Source organism: Hipposideros armiger, unplaced genomic scaffold, assembly GCF_001890085.2.
Source record: "Hipposideros armiger isolate ML-2016 unplaced genomic scaffold, ASM189008v1 scaffold_378, whole genome shotgun sequence".
Lineage (NCBI taxonomy): Eukaryota > Metazoa > Chordata > Mammalia > Chiroptera > Hipposideridae > Hipposideros > Hipposideros armiger.
The window spans coordinates 1,075,647-1,092,352 of NW_017731728.1; the positions used below are offsets into that span (position 1 = coordinate 1,075,647).

The 16,706-nt window shown below is 58.7% G+C and overlaps 1 protein-coding gene across 1 annotated transcript in view; it reads left to right on the plus strand.

The window, feature by feature from the left end:
• Positions 1-726: 726 nt before the first annotated feature.
• Positions 727-16,706, plus strand: part of LMNA (lamin A/C) — a 39,887-nt gene continuing 23,907 nt past the window's right edge. Inside the window, exon 1 of the mRNA XM_019662592.1 lies at positions 727-1,091. The gene's annotated coding sequence lies outside the window, so the exon portion shown is untranslated. The remainder of the gene's footprint in view (positions 1,092-16,706) is intronic.

The window sequence follows — 16,706 nt, forward strand, 5'->3', positions numbered from 1 at the left end:
GGAGGGGAGGGGAGAGGAGGGGGTGTGTGGGGAGGGGGGAACAAAGAACTGGGGAGGGGGGAAGAAAGCGAGATAGAAAGATAGACCCTCCCCCTAAGCCCCCCTCCCCAAACACCCTGTAACCCGACTCCCCTCGCCCCAGCCCCCGGGGTGGGGGTGGGGGGAAAGAGAAGCAGAACCGAGAAAGCAGATCTCCTCTCCTCTCCGGGGGTGACGGGGGGCGGGGGGCTGCGGGATCTCTGCCCCCACCCCTCCCGCCTCGGACCCGGGAGTCTCTAGACCCCGCCGTCCAGACGCCCCCCCTTAGGCTCCCGCACCGAGCCCCAGTCCAGGAGCGGCGCTCCGTGGCCCCCAATAGAGCCCAGCCCCTTCCAGCGCTCAAACTCTTTTGTTTTAAATGAACTGGATGGAGCAGCATGGAACTGACGGGAGGGGGGCGCGCCGGGGGCGCCCGCGGCATGCCGGGAGTTGTAGTTCCCCGCCCTCGGGGGCGCGGGGACGCATTCCTTGACCCGAGGAGGATAGGGATGTGCCTTCGGTCTTGACCCGCGGGCTCGGAGGCAAAGCTGGGGGGGTGGGAAGAAAGTCTAGGTCCCTAATTTTTCCCCCGGGGCGGGCACGGGGAGAGGACTTAGTGTCCAGAAACGCAACGGTTGAAAAAAAGGCTAATGGAGGGCGTCCCCCTCCCAAGACGGGCTCCCTCGCGATCCCGGCCCGTCTCGGGTCCCTCTTTCTTATGGTAATGAGGGGGGACGAGAGGGCGGGGAGCGGTCCCGGCTGGGTCACTGCGGCTTTCTCTCTCCCCGCTCCCCCTCCCTGCCGCGCTGCCTCTCCGCTCCCCCTCCCGCTCTCCCAGAGTCGATCCGGCTCCGGGCCGCGGGGAGAGGCTCTCCGCAGAGCAGACAAAGCCCGCAGCCGCGATGCGGGGAGAACCCGGCTCTGCGCGCAGTGGGGGCCAGGATGGGGTGCCGGGCTGGAGGGTGGGACCCCCAGGCAAAAGACGGGGTCCCCTCACCCCCAAGCGGCAAGCCGTCTCCCCTCCTCCCCACCCGCCCCCCAGTCTCGGAGATCTGAGAGGCACCGACTGGGAGGTGAGTTAGTTCACGGCCTTCTGATCAGTGGCGGGGAAGCCGGGAGGACTGGAGAGCGATGGAGGTGGGAAGGATGAAGGGGTGCGGGGGGGATAGGAGAGACGTGGGAGACCGAAAGTGGGGAGGCAGGGAAAGTCTTAAAGGTGGGATGTGACCGAACAGTTTGGGATGAGGGCCATGAGCTTTGGGTGCTACAGAAGGAGGAAGGAGAGACGGGATCGATGGGAGACCCAGACTTCCTTCAGGCCCGGGCCATGCATACAGCTCGGGGGCCATCTGTTCGTGAGCCCCCACCATCATTCCACTCCCCCACCTCTCTCCCTCATTGAAAACCCATTAATTCAGCTCCTTCGACTCTGGAAATTTGGTGAAAGTGAAAATAAGTTTTTAAGGCATGACTTGGACACTTGGACACTTTTAGAGGGAGTTCGGCGAAGTTGGAGTGTAATGCAACCTTTTCTTCTCCCTTTACCCCATATCTTCGGCATTTCTTTTCTCACTTTTTATGCCTGAGTCTTTCCCAAGAGGAGAAAGGATGGCACTGCAGCATGAGGGCTGGAGGTCAGACTTGAAGAAGAACTTTACAAAAGAGTTTTATAAGAATGGGTGGGTGAGCTACACTGGTAAGGTGTCCTTTTCTGGAGCACTTGGAAACAAAACTAGTTTGTGAGGTAAAGTCCTGCTTGGAGGTAGGGGAACAGATGCGATGACCTCATAGACCTGGCACGTATGTGAAGCCCAGGTTCCCTAGACTGGTTGGTGGAGAGAGTAAATTTGCACACCAGTGGCAGGGTGGGAGCCAGAGTGGAGGCTCTTAGGGTGGGTTGGGGCTTGGCACACTGTGGGGCTCTTGCTCCTAAGCTAGGCAGAAGATTCAGGGAGGGGGAGCCATGAACCACGGAAGGCCCCTGAGTTGGGAGGGGTGCCCCCTGGATCAGGGACTTAACATAAGATTAACAACAAACCTTACTATGTGATTGGGTCCTACCACCTCCAAGCAAGAGTGGGAGAGGAAGAAATGGAGAGACAAGGCCCTGTGGGAGTGGGCTGTTCCCTACTCTTGTCCCCCTCCTTCTGCCCCAGGACCCTGCCTTGGGGGAGCTGTGGTACTGGGGACCACGGGGCTCTCATTGGGAGAAGGTTCTTACTCTGTGGACCAGGCGACTGTTTTTCACATTAATAGAAATAGCAAACAGTTGCATAGGACTTACTGTGTGCCAGGCATTTTTGTCACCAGTTGGTCGGAGCCTTCCTGTCCCCACCCAAATGAGATTTTACCCCTAGACACCCACCCCTGAATTTGCCCTGCTTCTACTTTCCTCCCCACTAAGCTAATTAAAGCAGGAGGTTAATGACCAAGGAAGCCTTGGGGATTTGGCCAGGGAGGAAAACAAAGGACAGAAACAAGTGGGTGAGAGTGGGGAGGGGGACAGCTGGCTAGGAAGGGGTAGACAAAGGCATGGGGTAGGGGAGACGGCGGGGCCCTGCTGCACCCACCTCGTTGGTCCAACAAGGACAAACCAGCTCCCTGGGTGCGTTCATGCTCCCTGCTAGAGGTCCAAGGCAGAGGCCACCGTGAACCTGGCCCCCGCAGGGCAGGACGTGCCTGAGCTCGCTTAGGTCTGTGGCACCGGTACACACGTGGGAGTGTGTGCCTGCGGACGGTGTGGGGCGTGTCCACCCACAGCAGGGACCACCAGAGTGTCCAGGCAGCAGAAGGCCCCGAAGGTGGGCACCTTGGAGGGCCAGGTTCTGGGGCAGGGTTTTAATGAGTCCTTTCCTTGTTCCCAGAGGCTGGTGGCCTCCTTTGTTTAGGGGACTCCCCTCCTCCACTCTCTGCGTTAGGACCAGAAAGGTGTGTAGGTGGCGTATCTCTCCCCATTGGGACCTTAGAGAACAGGACCGTGTCTCTCATCTTTGTCATTGTCCTGGCCCCCCAGTGCCCAGCCAGCACACAGTCCTGTCAGAAGCTCAGTAAGCGTGTGTTGACCGTAACTATGTAGTTGAAGCTTCATGGTGTAGGAGGAAGGGGCAGGCCTCGGGGGCCAGACATGCAGCCTGTGGGTACTGCCCTTTGGGCAGTTGTTTACTGCTGAGCCTCAATTTCCTCTTCTCTAAAATGGAAACCATACACCGAGGGCTTGGCCCTGTGCCTGGTTCCTCTTAGGTGTCCTGTCAACGTTAGTTTCCTAGCCCTGGTTGTCCTCCCTTACAGTTGACTTGGCTAGACAGTGGTCTCCGTTAATTCATTTTCACTCACTCACTCACTCACTCACTCACTCACTCACTCACTCATTCATTCATTCAGCAGACTGTTTCCTAGGGAGCTTTTACAATGTGCCAGGCACTGGAAGAGATCCTGACCCACCGTGCGTCTCCGGAAATCAGTTCTAGGTCTAGACTTGCATAAATAAGACCATCTCACACAAACAGCAGATAATTCCCAAAATAATTCCTGTTGAGCCCCGGAGTAGAGGCGAACTCTGTCACACGCACACATACCGGGCTCCTGGCCTCAGGCCTGAGGAACAGAGGACGCTGTGGAGTTGTTCAGTTAGCCATGTGCAGTGTGTGTCCTTGTGCAAGGGTATGAGTGTGCGTGTGTGCACACACGGGCCTGGTCCAGGGCAGGAAGGGTGACCCAGGCGGGAGTGGGCGGCCCAGGGTTCTTGTGAGGCTGGAGGACAGGAATGGGGTGGGTGATCCGGACTGCTGTCTGGGAGGAGCTGTGTCCCTTCGCTTTTCTGAGCAAACCTGGGCACCTGACATCTCCATCTACACACCAGGTACCAAGTGAAAGGGACACGCCCGGTCCTGCCCCTCCCTGCCCTAGTCTCAAAGCCTCGAGGGAGGGAGACATAGGAGGCTGCCACCAAGGCTGCCCTACCAAGCTGGCCCGCCCTTCTAGAGGTTATGTCACCCATGTCCCTCCTCCTCTCAGATGTCCGGTCCATCTGTCCTAGTCAGCTGAGCCTCCTGTTTTCTGCTTCATGGGGCTTCCTCTTCTTAAGTGCCCCCCTCCCTTATGGGATGTCCCTTTTGCTACTGAGAGTGCAGCCAGTTTTCTCTGTTGTTGGAACACACTCAACTCATTCATCTCGATCCATGAGAATATATTGGGGGAAATTCTGTGGGATGCACAAAAGAAATGCCCAACTTGGTCTCTGCCCTCAGCAGGACAGAAACAGGTCTACCCGGCTCAGTGAACCTGGGAGTCAGTGTGAGGGCCAGACGGTCTTTGGGACTCAGAGGGCTACAGAGGCTGAAGGAGAAAGGAGGTCACTGCGGGTCCTTCTGTTGTTAGGGACCTGACCTCCGAGGGCTTTGAAGCCCAGCCTGAGGTTTGGGCCTGGACAGATAAACACCTCTGCTCCTCCCCTGGGACCACTCCAGCTCCCCCTACTAGGTCTCCTGTACTCTCTGATTTCCCCCGGGAGAGCAGCTCAGAGGGGTTGGGTCCCCCAGGACAGCTGGCTGACAGGAACTTGCTGGGACTCAGGGCTGGACCCAGGCGTCCCGGAGGCAGGTGATACTGGAGCTGTGACAGTTGGTCCCCAGATTCCTCACCCAGTGGCGCCAGCTCTGGTTTCGGGCTGGGGCGAGGGAGGGGGAGACTCCTGCTGCCAGCCAGGACTGGGTGCTCTCTTGGGGCAGGGAGGGGGAGGCAGTAAACATGCCCTTGGTGGGTTGTCGTTGAGGGATTTCTACAGTGCCTTCACTGTGCTAGGTAGGCACTGTGCTAGATACTAACGGGAAACTGAGGCATGAGACACAGCCTGGCACAGATGAATGAACAGATGTAAGAGACACACTGTAGAGACGATCTTAGATGGAATCGAAGTTGAATGAATGAATGAGTTCATCGGTTACTTAATGGCCTTGTTTTACAAGGAAGGAGACTGAGGCCCAGAGGACCCAGGTCCTGCGACTCCTCTTTTGTGCCTTCTGTTCCGTCCTCCTTCCCTTTTTCAGGAAAGAAAAGAAGTCAGGGAGAGGGGTGGGAAGGGACTTGCCGTTTGCTGAGTGCCTGCTCACTGCCAGGCCCTCTTGGCCTTCACAGCCTTGATCTCATTTAGTCCTCTTCACAACTCTGTGAGGCTGGAATCGCCATCTTTGCGACCTAAGGCTCAGAGAGGTTAAGTAACTTGCTCAGGTCACACAGCTGGGAAGTGGACACTCTAGTGTTCGAAGCCAGATCTGTGTGACTCCAGAGCCTAGGACCCCAGAGGTAAACAGTGACAGCCAGTGAGTCTCTGGAGGCCGAGGAGGGAGTGGTCACTGACGCTGGAGCCGATTGCAGAGGCTTCCTGGGTGAGGTAGGTCTGGAGTCCCAGATAGGTGAGCGAGGTTCACGCAAAGGGAAAGCATTGCAGGTATGACTGGAGGTTGGTGCCAGAGGAGCCCAGCGGGGCTTGCTGGTTGGGCAGGTGACCCCTTTGCCTGGATCCTAAGGCGCAGGGGACAGTTGGAGGAAAAGCGCCTTTGAACCTTGGCCACGAGGTGGCGCTGCAGGTCAACTGCTGGGAGCTGCTCCAGTCTGGGTTCCCACTCTGGGGCCCAGGTGTTTCTCTCCTGCCCAGCGAAGGCTCCATGCCCAGCCCTGCCTCCTCAGGTGTCCTCTCAAGCTCCACTTTGCCCTTTTCTGGCAGGGCATCCAACACGTGGGAGACAACAAGGCTACCAGTCTACTCCTGACTCAGGACGAAAACCCAGTGGCCGAGACCTGGACGTCCCCATGGTCTGACCAGCTCCCCAGGTTATCCTGCACCCCCTCCAGCTGCCTGACACTGGCTTCGTGTCCAGCTGCCCTCCTGAGTCCCCGGGAGACACTGTTCAAGGGACAGGCTAAGGAAACAGGCATTAAGTCCAATTATCTGGATCTGAAGGGGAATAATTATAATACCTACCTAATACGCAGTTAAAATCTTTCATCCAATAAATATATATTGAACACTTGCTGTGTTGGGCCCTGTTCCAGGCACTGGAGATACACCACTGAACAAGATGGGGAAGGGAGGGAGACAGTAAACAAGGAAATCCTGTAATTTCCGGTAGTGGTGATCGCTATGGAGAAGAATAAAGCAGGACATCGGGGTAGAGAGGTGTGAGGTGACGAATTTATAGCAAGGTAGCTCACATGGTGAGAATTTACCAGAGCTGTATAAAGCGCAGTGCCTGGCAGCATGTGGGCTATTGTTTACTATTATTTTGTGTCCTTGGCTTCCTCCCCTGTCCATTACTGTGTCCCCCCCTCCTCTGTCCCACTTTCTCCATGCCTCCTCCCAGTGTCCCCCACGGGGAAGGCAGGTGCTGACTTGGAACCAGGAGTTTTGAGTCCTGGTGCTGTCACAACACTCCAGACCTGCTCTCCCCCTCTTTCTGGTAAAGGACCACCATCCGCATGGGTGCTCAAGCCCATGATTCAGGAGCCATTCATGATTCCTGCCTTTCCCCTCACTTCCTCTCATCCTGTCCATCACCCAGTCCTCTCGAAGACACCTCAAAACACTTTCCAAGTCCAACAACTTCTCGCCTCCACTGCTCCTCCGCTGGTCCAGGCCACCATCCTCTCCTGCCTGCAGTGGCCTCTAGCTGGTCTCCCTCCCATTCTCCACTCCAGCCACACGGGCCACCTTTTAGGGCTTTGAGCAATAAAGGGCACCAGGTCCTGGAACAGGGTACTAGAGATAATTGGAGGTGCTGGGGAGGTAATGAGAGTGGGGAGCAGCTTAACCTCTGAGCCTCGGGCTCCTGGGAGGGGCCTCGTACAAGGACTTGGAGCTAGAAAGTGCTTTGGAGGCCCTCTGGCCCAAGCCACCCACCTGCAGTGTCGAGTTGGAGGTGCCTTACACGTGCTGGTGAAAGCCCATTGTTCAAACTTGAAAGCAGCCACAGTGAGCGAATTTACATCATAGAAATTGGCAATTGCCGCAAACCAGGGCTTTCCACCCCCAGGTTATTAAGCATGTACAAGCACATCACTGTTCCATACTCCTGTCCCCACTTTACAGAAGAGGAAGCTGAGGCCCCAAAATGGGGAGTGACTTGTTCAGTATCACACGGTAATTTTCTTCCTTTTATTCATTCAAGTAATCACTCACACAAACATTTTTATCAAGTTCCTTCCCTTTGGCAGGCTTTGGAGAGACACTTCCCCTGTCCTTGGGGGCTTTCCGTCTGCTGTAGCATGCAGAACGCGGAAAGTGGCTTTGACTGCACTGTGGGCTAGGTCCTTGCAGAGGGTCAGCGCCCGCTGCCACAACAGACTCAGGAGGGCCACCGAGGGCCGTTGCGTGGACAGGACGCCTAAGCTCAGCTCTGGAGGCTGAGTGAGCGGGAGACAGCCAAGATGAGCGGGGCAAAGAGAGTTCCCCGCAGGGAGAACAGCGCCTGAAAGTCTGGGGGTGGAGGGGACCTGGCCGGAGCTCTTGACCCCTGCATCTAGGCTCCTCTGCTCTCTCCAGGGCACGCTATGGCCAAGGCTCCTTTTACCCGCGGGGATTCAGGGGAGGAGTTCACCTGCTCGGAGATCCCTCCTGAGCCACCAGCAGTCCTGACAGTGAATTCCCACCAGTACTGCGTTCCTGCCATGCAGGGTTCAGGCTGGGTGCTGCAGAGAGGTGGGACACTGCATGCCAGGCTTCCCGGTGCCCCTTATCGCCCGTCGTTTTCTAGAAGTGCTCCCCTGCCCTTCTCCCTGGTGGGTAACGGCCTGCGTCCCAGGCAGCCTTCACAGACTTCAAGGTCTGTTGTTTGGCCCAAGCCGTGACCTCAGACCTGCGGAAAGGGACTGGCTACCCTCAGGTTCTCGGCTCAGCCTTCCCCCACTGACCGGGGCCCCGTCGGAGCAGAGGCTGCGTCCAGTCGGTTTTCATCTTGCTTGACCTCTGACATCTGACCTCTGACCCTGCTAGTCCCGCCCACCTCCAAACTCTATTGGCTCCCCGGCGTTTCTCCTCCCTCCCTGGACGCTCCTGTCCGGCTCCTTTGCCCTTCTGTCTGCCCAGGCCCAGAGCTTTCCGCGCCCGCGGTTTCCCCCGCCGGGACCCACGCTCCCCTCCCTTGCCGTGGGAGTGTGGATGTCCTCCAAACCCGGGCCGCAGGTGAGCGGGCGGCGCCTGTGCAGGTCACTTACTGTCTCTGGATCTGTTCTCCCGTCTGTAAAAGGAAGATAACCGTAGCAGTTACCCCATGGGGCTGTGTGGTTCGTGGGAAGAGGCGTGTAAGGGCTGACATAGCACCGAGTACACAGAAAGCGCTTAATAGCTGTCGGTTTCGTGACTCAGGGCGTCGTCATCCCGCCCTCCGGGAGGCCTGCTGCAAACCGGCGACCTGGGTCCGGTGCCCTGTCTTCTGCCCCCTTCCTTCCCCCCCGCTGTCCCTTTTGAGGCACTCGTGATTTAATTGCTGGTTCCACGAGGAGACACAGATGGTAAATATCTGTGAGTGAAGGGATGGCTGTCCCCTGAGAGGACACAGAGCCAGGGCCTTCTGCCACTCTGGACTAGCCTGGACACGGCCACCGCGAAAGAGAAGGTGGGGGCTGGTCCCCCCGGCCAGCAGGTGGCGCCAGCGCCCGCCGGTCTCCGCCCGCGGCCACCTCCCTTGCCCTTGCTGGTCTCACAGCCCCGGGCTGGGCTGCGTCGGAGCTGGGCGGGAGAGCCGGTGGGGCCCCAGGCCCGGCATCCTGGCCGCCGTGCTCACCGCCCCCGCCCCTGGACAGAGGTCTTCCTAAGGGGGGGGTGCCCTAACTTGACAGCGAAGGGAGTGGGGGCCGCTGGGGCACAGGGCCTGGCTGAGGGGCTGGGGACAGAGGCGAAGGAGTGGGGGTAAAGCTGACAGCATCTTGGGGATCTGAAACGAGAAGCCTTTCAATCAGTGAGTCAAACGCTGAGATCTAGGAACCAGACACAGCCTGGAGGATGTGGTGAAACCAATCAGCATAAGAGGAAGGGGAGGCCCGGTTTCTATGACAATGGTAGTGTTTGTGGCAAGCCGGGGACTCCTGGGTCCCCAGGGCCTGTGAGCAGTGATTCACCACAGGAAAAGGAAGGCTGCTGCAGAGGGACTGGGCGCTGGGCACAGGGTGCCGGGACGGATGCTCTGTGGTTCTTGGGTGCTCAACCACGCTCCCCCAACCTGGCCCCTGGGCGCGTGCTCTGCCTGCTGTAGGAGGGAACTGGGTTCTCTGCCCTCTCACTGTGCATACGCATCTCACTTATTGCTCCTGAGGGCCCTGGGAGGTGACTGACGTCCCATTTTATAGACGAGGCCCAGGGTGACAGGACACGAGTGGCAGAGCCAGGATCAGAACCCAGGCTCGTCTGACTCCAGCCATGCTTGTGAAGACCCAGAAAGCGATAGAGGGGGAGCAAGGGCATGCCAGTTAGCGTGTGGCCGAGACCCACCTCCCCAGCCTCCCTGCCTGCCCTGCCGTGTGTGGCCTGATGTGGGCCAGAACTGTGAGCCAGCCCAGACTGCACCTCCTCCAACCTCCCCCATCATTTTCCTTGTGCTCTGGCCCTGGAGGCAGGAGTGTGTGTGTGTACGTACGTCATGTCTGCCCCCCGACTCCCCGCTCCCAGCCCCTGCTACAGCAGGGAGTTCCCGGCCTCCCCCAGTTGCCATCAGGTCAGTTTCATTCTTGTTGCGCTATGGGGCCCCCACAGTTTCAGTATGAAAGGGGTGTCCACATTCCACCCCCAGGGCCCTGATGGCACACAGGAGGAAAGCCCAGCTCTCACCACCTCTGCCCCTGCAGCAGAGGGTGGAGGCTGGAAGGGCCGTGGAAACCTTCCCATCCAGCCCACTTGTTTTGTAAGTGGAGAAACCAAGGCCCATGGGGGGGAAACAGTCTCTCCAGGACTACAGAGTGAATTCGTGGGAGAGAGAACTAGAGCCCCCGTCTCCTGACTGTTGAATTTGGCACTGGGTTCTCTGGAACAGTCAAGCAAGTGAACAGAGGGAGACAGCAGGTTACGTGGGACAACCTAGCATAGTACCGGTTCAGGCCTCGCTTACCTGCATGCGACATCGGGAATAACGGAGGTGACATCAACAGACTTATCCCATTTGTACAGCAAGGGTACGCGATCTGGGGTCACAGGAAACTGTGATTTTAGGCACGTCACTTGCCGTCTCTAAGCCCCAGTGATAATGAGGGGTACCCTACCTCCAGGGTTGTGGGTAGGAGGGATGGGATGGTGGGCAAGCACTTGTGAAGGATGAGGTGACATGAATGTCCTTGTCTAGTGGGACTGGGAGACCGAGCTGGCCTGCAGTGAGGGGGTGAGGCGCTTGACCCTTGATCCTTGGGAAAGCATAGAAAGAATGTGCACTTGCACATGCTCAATGCAAGCAGCAGTTCTTTCCCTGGGGGTGGGGGTGGGCGGGAGGTGGGCAGCAGGTTGGGGGGGGGGAGATGCCCAGAGGCCAAGGAGGCCAAGGACTAATTCCCTTGCTCCCTACTTGGACTTAATTGCCTCCTTGTGATCAGCAATTAGGAGGCTGCCGTCAATTATCTCAGGGAGGGTGACAGCTGAGCTGGGGCTGGTCAGGCCTCGCCTGAGGCCGGGAGGGAGGCAGGCCGGTGAAGGGTGGCCCTGTGGAGAAGGCGCCCGCTGCCCAGCCCCTCACCACTCAGCCCCTGTGGGAGCCTCCAGGCCTCCCACTTGGAACATGGCTTCTCTGACCTCAGTTTACCCACTCTCATCAGCTTCTGGACTTTTCTGCCCAGACACATGGGATCCAGTCTGGCTCTTCCATGGGCTGCTTTGCAATTTTGGAGTTGACAGCTGTGGGGTCAAGGTTGGGAGTGTGGGTTTCGCTGTCGGGACTCGGGTTTGACTCTCAGCTCCGTCACTTATTGGTTCTGTGATCTTGGACCCATTGTGTTTTGTTTTCTCACCGTTAACATGGAGCCGACAGTAAGTGTCTTCCGTGCAGGGTCGTGGTGAGGGTCAGGTGAATAACGCACCTGCCCTATCTAGAACAGTGTGGCGTCGTGAGCTGTCAGCTGTTATCAGAATTCCCACTCCAAGCCTCAGCCGTTTCATCTGTAAGACGACAGACTGAAGTGGTGGTTACTGAAAAACGCCCAGGGCCCACCCCAGACCAACTACTGAATCAAGTTATCTGAGGCTTTGGGCACTGGCAGTTTGGAAATCGCCCTCCGCAAGTGGTGTTGATGCCCAGTGAGGGTTGAGACCACTGGATGTGTGGTCTCCGAGGTTTCCTCCAGCCCTGACCCCTGAAAACTCTCCAATAACACCCCACGCCACCCCTGCCCAGCGGCCTCCTGTCCTGGACCACACAGGACCCTCTGCACAGCCCTGGAGTTGCTTCGGTTTGCATGAGATCCAGTTACTACCTGTGTGGCCGGAAGCAGGTCCCTCCCACTCACCTGGACTGAGTCCTCCTCTATAAAACGAGAATAATGACCTTGCTATGCTCACTCCCAGGGCTGCCTGGAGATAATGTTTCACTAGTGATAGGACCTGCTATAAAGGCAGGCAATTGTACTGTTCCCTCAATAAACATTCATTATGGACCTAGCCTATATCCACCTCATGTACATGTGGCGTTACAGGTTCCTGGAGAGGTCTGTCCTGACCCCTCAGACAAGTCAAGTTCTCAGGCCAACCTCTCGTTTTAGCTCCTGCTAGGTATCAAATGAGTCAATGGATGGAAAGAACCTAGAACAAGCCCTGACACAGAGAGAGTACTGTAGAAACAGTAGCTGTTGTCACCGCCGGTGGTACTGTGACTGCCCCAGGCTGGGAGTGGAGCTACACAGTCACAGGGCACGTGTGCTGCTCCCATGAAGGCAGGCAGTGAGGGCCGCGTGGAGGAAGGGGAGGCTCGAATTAGCCAGTGAAGAGGGGGGTGTGGAGAAAGTAGAGGGAGAAGCCGAGCGCTTTGAGAGTGTTGACTTGTGATGGCGGTATGGTGACGTGGTCAACGCACGAAGTGAGCCCTCCCCATGTCCCAGGCACTGTGCTGGGGGCTGGGAGGTCAGACCCTCCAACCTCTACCCTCAAGGCGTTCCCCTAATGGGGGAAGACAGAGGTGTACCAACAGCGTCACTACAGTATGACGCGAGATGTTGGCTTAACAGCGACACCTAGTCCAGTCTTGGGGGCACCTGTGGCTGCGCCTGGAGGCTGAGTAGGAGTTGGTCAGAGGGCAAAGCTGTGCTGAGCTCAGGCAGGTTAGCTTAGATGTGAGGAGAGAGGTCGCGATTGCTGGGATCCAGAGGGTGAGGGCTGAGGCTGGAGATGTGAGCATAGCGGTCACGGACGGCTTGACAAGCCCGCTCACGGGACCTGGACGCTGTCCTGAATACAGTGGGATGCTCTGTTAGTCTGAAGTCTCACAGAAACATGCCGAGGGTGATATTTTGGAAAGATGGCCGTGGTTCAGGGAGGAGAGAGGATTGGAGCAGAGGCAAGGGAGGCGGCCAGGCCGGGAGGCTGGTTGGGAAGCTCCTGCTGTTACCCAAGGGTGATGGTGACTGGGACGGAGAGCTGGGGGCAGTGCGCAGAATGGAGACAGATTGCGGAGGCGGGATCCACAGGACTTGGGGACTCACTGGCCAAAGGAGATGGAGGGGGAGGCTGAGGAAGGAGGAGCAGAGGGGGCTGGGGTGTTGGGGAGACGTGGAGAACTCCATCTGGGACATCCAAGGAGGGATGGCAAGTATGGAAGCTCGGGAATCACCCCTGGGAATGCTTAGAGTCCTGTTCCAGGAACTCTGTGGCGTGGAAGGGCCACTGTCCCTGGCCCAGTACCAGGCTCCCCCTCTGAGGGACAAGCTGGGAAGTCTTGGCCCAGAGACACCCTGTCAGGGGTGGGACCCTCCCTGGCTCAAAGGGAGGGGTGTGCCCTTGCCTGTTCCACGGCAGTCTCTCCGGGGAGGGAGCAGTGGAGATGGCCGAGTTCAGGGAGCTCCCCACACCACCACCTCCCAGCCCCGGGCCTCAGCTGTGGCTCTGGGGAGGGTTCCAAAGAGGAGGCCAGAAGGCAAGCTCTTGGGGCCTGGGGTACCCAGGGCAACGGTGCGGTGGCCATACCAGCCTCGGGGGTGCTGGTGTGGGTGGGTTCTACTCCCACCCTTAACGTGGGCTGGTGTTTGGAAGTTGAAGTCCCCTCCCCTACCCCACCCCAGGTGACCACAGGGGACAATCACTGCAGCCTGTGTGCCCTGCCCAGCACCCTTCTCCATCTCCGGCCCCACCCATGGCGCCTCTCAGCCTTCTTCAGCTGCTCTTTGCCCTCCCTCATTCAGCTTGGTTTCTATGAGAATGTGATTTGAATTAACTCTTGGGAGAAAAATCACAGAAACCAGGAAAGCGGGGCCATGGGGAGGGGGCAGTGAGTCATGTTTCCATGTACATTTTCCAAACTTTCCGATGGGAGTTTGGAAAACAACACTCTTTTGGTTGCCAGCTTGGACCTGGCTCTCCAGGGGTCCCTCGTTCTGTTTCTAGAGGTCTTCCCTTATCTGCCGTGCCCTGGCCCACCCTTCACATCTGCTCTGGGGTCTCCTACCCCTCTGGACCAGCTCATGCTGCTGAGGGGGCCTGGAGAAGTCCCTCCTGGAGTGGAGCTTCAATGTGTCCTCTGGGGTCACCATAGTGACAGCCCTCCGTCTACCCCCATTCAGGGTGGACCCATGGGGCCCGCAGCCATGCTAGCCAACCCTTCGATCTCTGAGAACCCCCCATCAGCACCGGGGAACCTGGGCTCTAGGAACCTCCTCTTGGCCCTCGCAGCTTCCTCTCTGTGCCTCCCCATTTCTGCACCCCAATTTCCAGAGGGCCTGTGGCAGAGGGTGAGACATGTGGACCCCCAGGGCGAAGCCCTGCAGAGCAGAGATCTCACCCTGAGGAGGTGGGTGAGGACGGGGACCTACTGTGTGTCCCTCCTGTGTGCTGGACACATCTTGGGCTCTGGGAAGGGGTATCATTCTGTGCAAGAGACAGAGGCTCCGCCCGGGGGATGGATGGAACCCTGAGGGGGGATGGGGAGGGCAGCCCATGGCCCTAGGCTGCTCCTCCTTGCAGGCCATGCGCCCTTCCACCCTCCCCAGAGCTCCCCTCTGCTTCCTTGGGGGTCCTGGAGTAGCTCTGCTTCCTCCTCCCGGCTCCCAGTTTCTGACTAATCCTTCCTGGCAGCGGTTGTGGGTCCTGCCCACTGTGCCCATGCCAGAGACAACCCACATCACATGGGCCACATCTGGCTCCATCCAAGTACACCCTCCTCTCCTCTGCTCCCCCACCCCCCGCCCAGGGGCCAGAGCAGGGAATGCCCCTGAGGACCGCTCTTCTCTGGGCCCATCAGCCCCCCACCTGCCCCTTCTCTGCCTCTGATGGACTGACTCCCTCCGTTCCCTCCTTTCAGCCCCCTCATCCTCTCTTCCAGCCCCCGTCCGCTGGACATCCTGACTCCCTCCTTCAGCATCTCTTTCCTCACAGCATTCTGATTGCTTGGACCACCCCGCTTTCCAGCCCCCACTGAACAGTGGATTGGGAAGTGGGTGTTTTGCAAGAGCTGTCCTAGGGTTGGGGTCCAGGGATTGAATTCCCCCTAGCCCAGCCCTCTGGCCTGTTGCCAGGTTGGGGTTGCGGGGTGGGTAGAGGTGACCCCAAGATACATGAAGGGCTATAGCCGAGCCTGCAGGGCTGCTGCAGGGTGGCTCCCTCCACCTCTAAGCTGTCTGGTGCGAGGGATGGGGAGGAGCCTCCAAGGCCTCCAGCTGCTGGCCTCCCTCCGCCTTCCTCCCTGCTTAGCAACCATTGCCAGGTAAATATTTGCCCCACCAGGATCTGGGGCTGGAGCGCCTGTGGGCCGGCCAGGCAGCCGCCCCTCTCCTCAATTCCTGAGCCTCCCCTCTGCCCAGCTCCCCACTCTCCGGAGCCCCTGGCCTAGACTCCAGGTGTGATCTGAGCCCCTTCCCTTCAAAACTCAGCTCTTCCTCCTTCGTGGTACTTTCTCCCCAGTCTCCTCCCTTCACCCGCCCTGATCGCTCCCTTCATCCCAGTCACCACCGTCTGTGCTGAGCCCCTCCTGGTCCATCCTCCATCCAGAGTGAGACCCCACACCTGAGCCGGACAGGCCCCCTGCCTCTCCCTGACCCCACCCCACTGGGAGCCCAGCCTGGTTATCACTGCCGGTAATCCTTGGTGCTCGAGGAGCCCCAGGACCTCACCTCTCTGCCCCAACAGGAAATATAGCTCCACCTCTGAGCCTTAGCTCAGCTCGCTGAAGCTCCAGGGGGGGACAGGTGAGGGGATGTGGGGTGTTTTGATAGATACCCTACCAGTCCCCCATCCCCGGGCCAGGAAGCCCTGCTTCAGGAAGCCAGCACCATTTTCACCTCCTCTGGGGTTTAGGATGGAGGGAGCCATGGCCAAGAGGAAACAGATGCCCCCTCGGCCCCTCCCTGGGCAGCCTGAGAGCAGCCAGCCTCAGCCTGTGCATCCTGTCCCTCCCAGCCAGGCCCCGCTGCCCCACCCGTCCTCCAGTGGTTGTCCCACTACCTGTCACTGTCCTGAAGAGCCCCTCAGGGGTCAAGACCAAAGTGAGGTGGGCTCTCAGGGTGCCCTGTAAGCTTTGGACTTACAGGGCAAAGAGGAATCTGGGAGTTGGGCCGAGTCAGGTGTGGAAGTAGAGGCTGGCCTGCAGGATGCCGGAAGACCCCTCCGAGCTCTGAAGTTCTGGCTTCCCAGCAACAAATGAAGCAGGACCGGCCCAGGACAGTCCCTTTCCCAGGACAGTCCCTGTCCCACGCCACAGGCCCTCCCTCCCTCCTGATGGGGCAGAGACCCTGCCCATCCACCTGCCACCCACTTCTCCAGAAAGTGCCCCTTGCTCTGCCCCACTCATCGGGACATCTGATGAACCACTGCCCTCCTGCTGTGAGAGTTGTCTTTCCCAGTTGACACCTGTGACCCGAGGAGCTTGGGGTTGCAGGGGCTGGGGGCAGGCAGATGTATCAGGAAGCTAAGGCCGGTGACCCTGCAGAGCCCCCGGTTGCACAGGCCCTTCCAGGACCCGGTGAGGAGCCTGCCTATGGTCCCACGTGGTCACGTGTCCCTGTAAAATTTGTAAAAGATAGTCTCATATTTGTAAAAGAGGGCATCCCCACAAAAACTGGACGGACTCGTAGGGAGACCAACTGTCCCGGGTGGCCAGGGATTGTCCCGGTTTTAGCACAGAAAGGCCTTGTGCCGCGAAACTCCCCAGGGCTCGGTACACCCGGACAGTTGACCACTCTGGTTTCAGGCCCCACAAACGTCTGCTCGGCACCTGGATGAGGGGAGGGTGAAGGGGGATCCCTCTCTGCCTCACTTCCTGGAAGTGTGCAGGGACACGGAGCTTGGGGACCCTTTCCTCCAGCCCCTTTCTTGGAGTTGTGGCGCTTCTGTTTGTTTCCTTGGCAACAGGGAGAGGAAACCCCCATTTAGGAGGCCAGGGAGGCCCCAGCAACCACACACACACACAGACACACAGACTCGCAGGCGGCCGCCCACACGCGGCTCCTGCGTCAGCACCCTCCGGCAGCGCTGCCCGCCTCCGGGCCGCAGCTCCAACTGCTGTGCAGGGCGGGGGCGG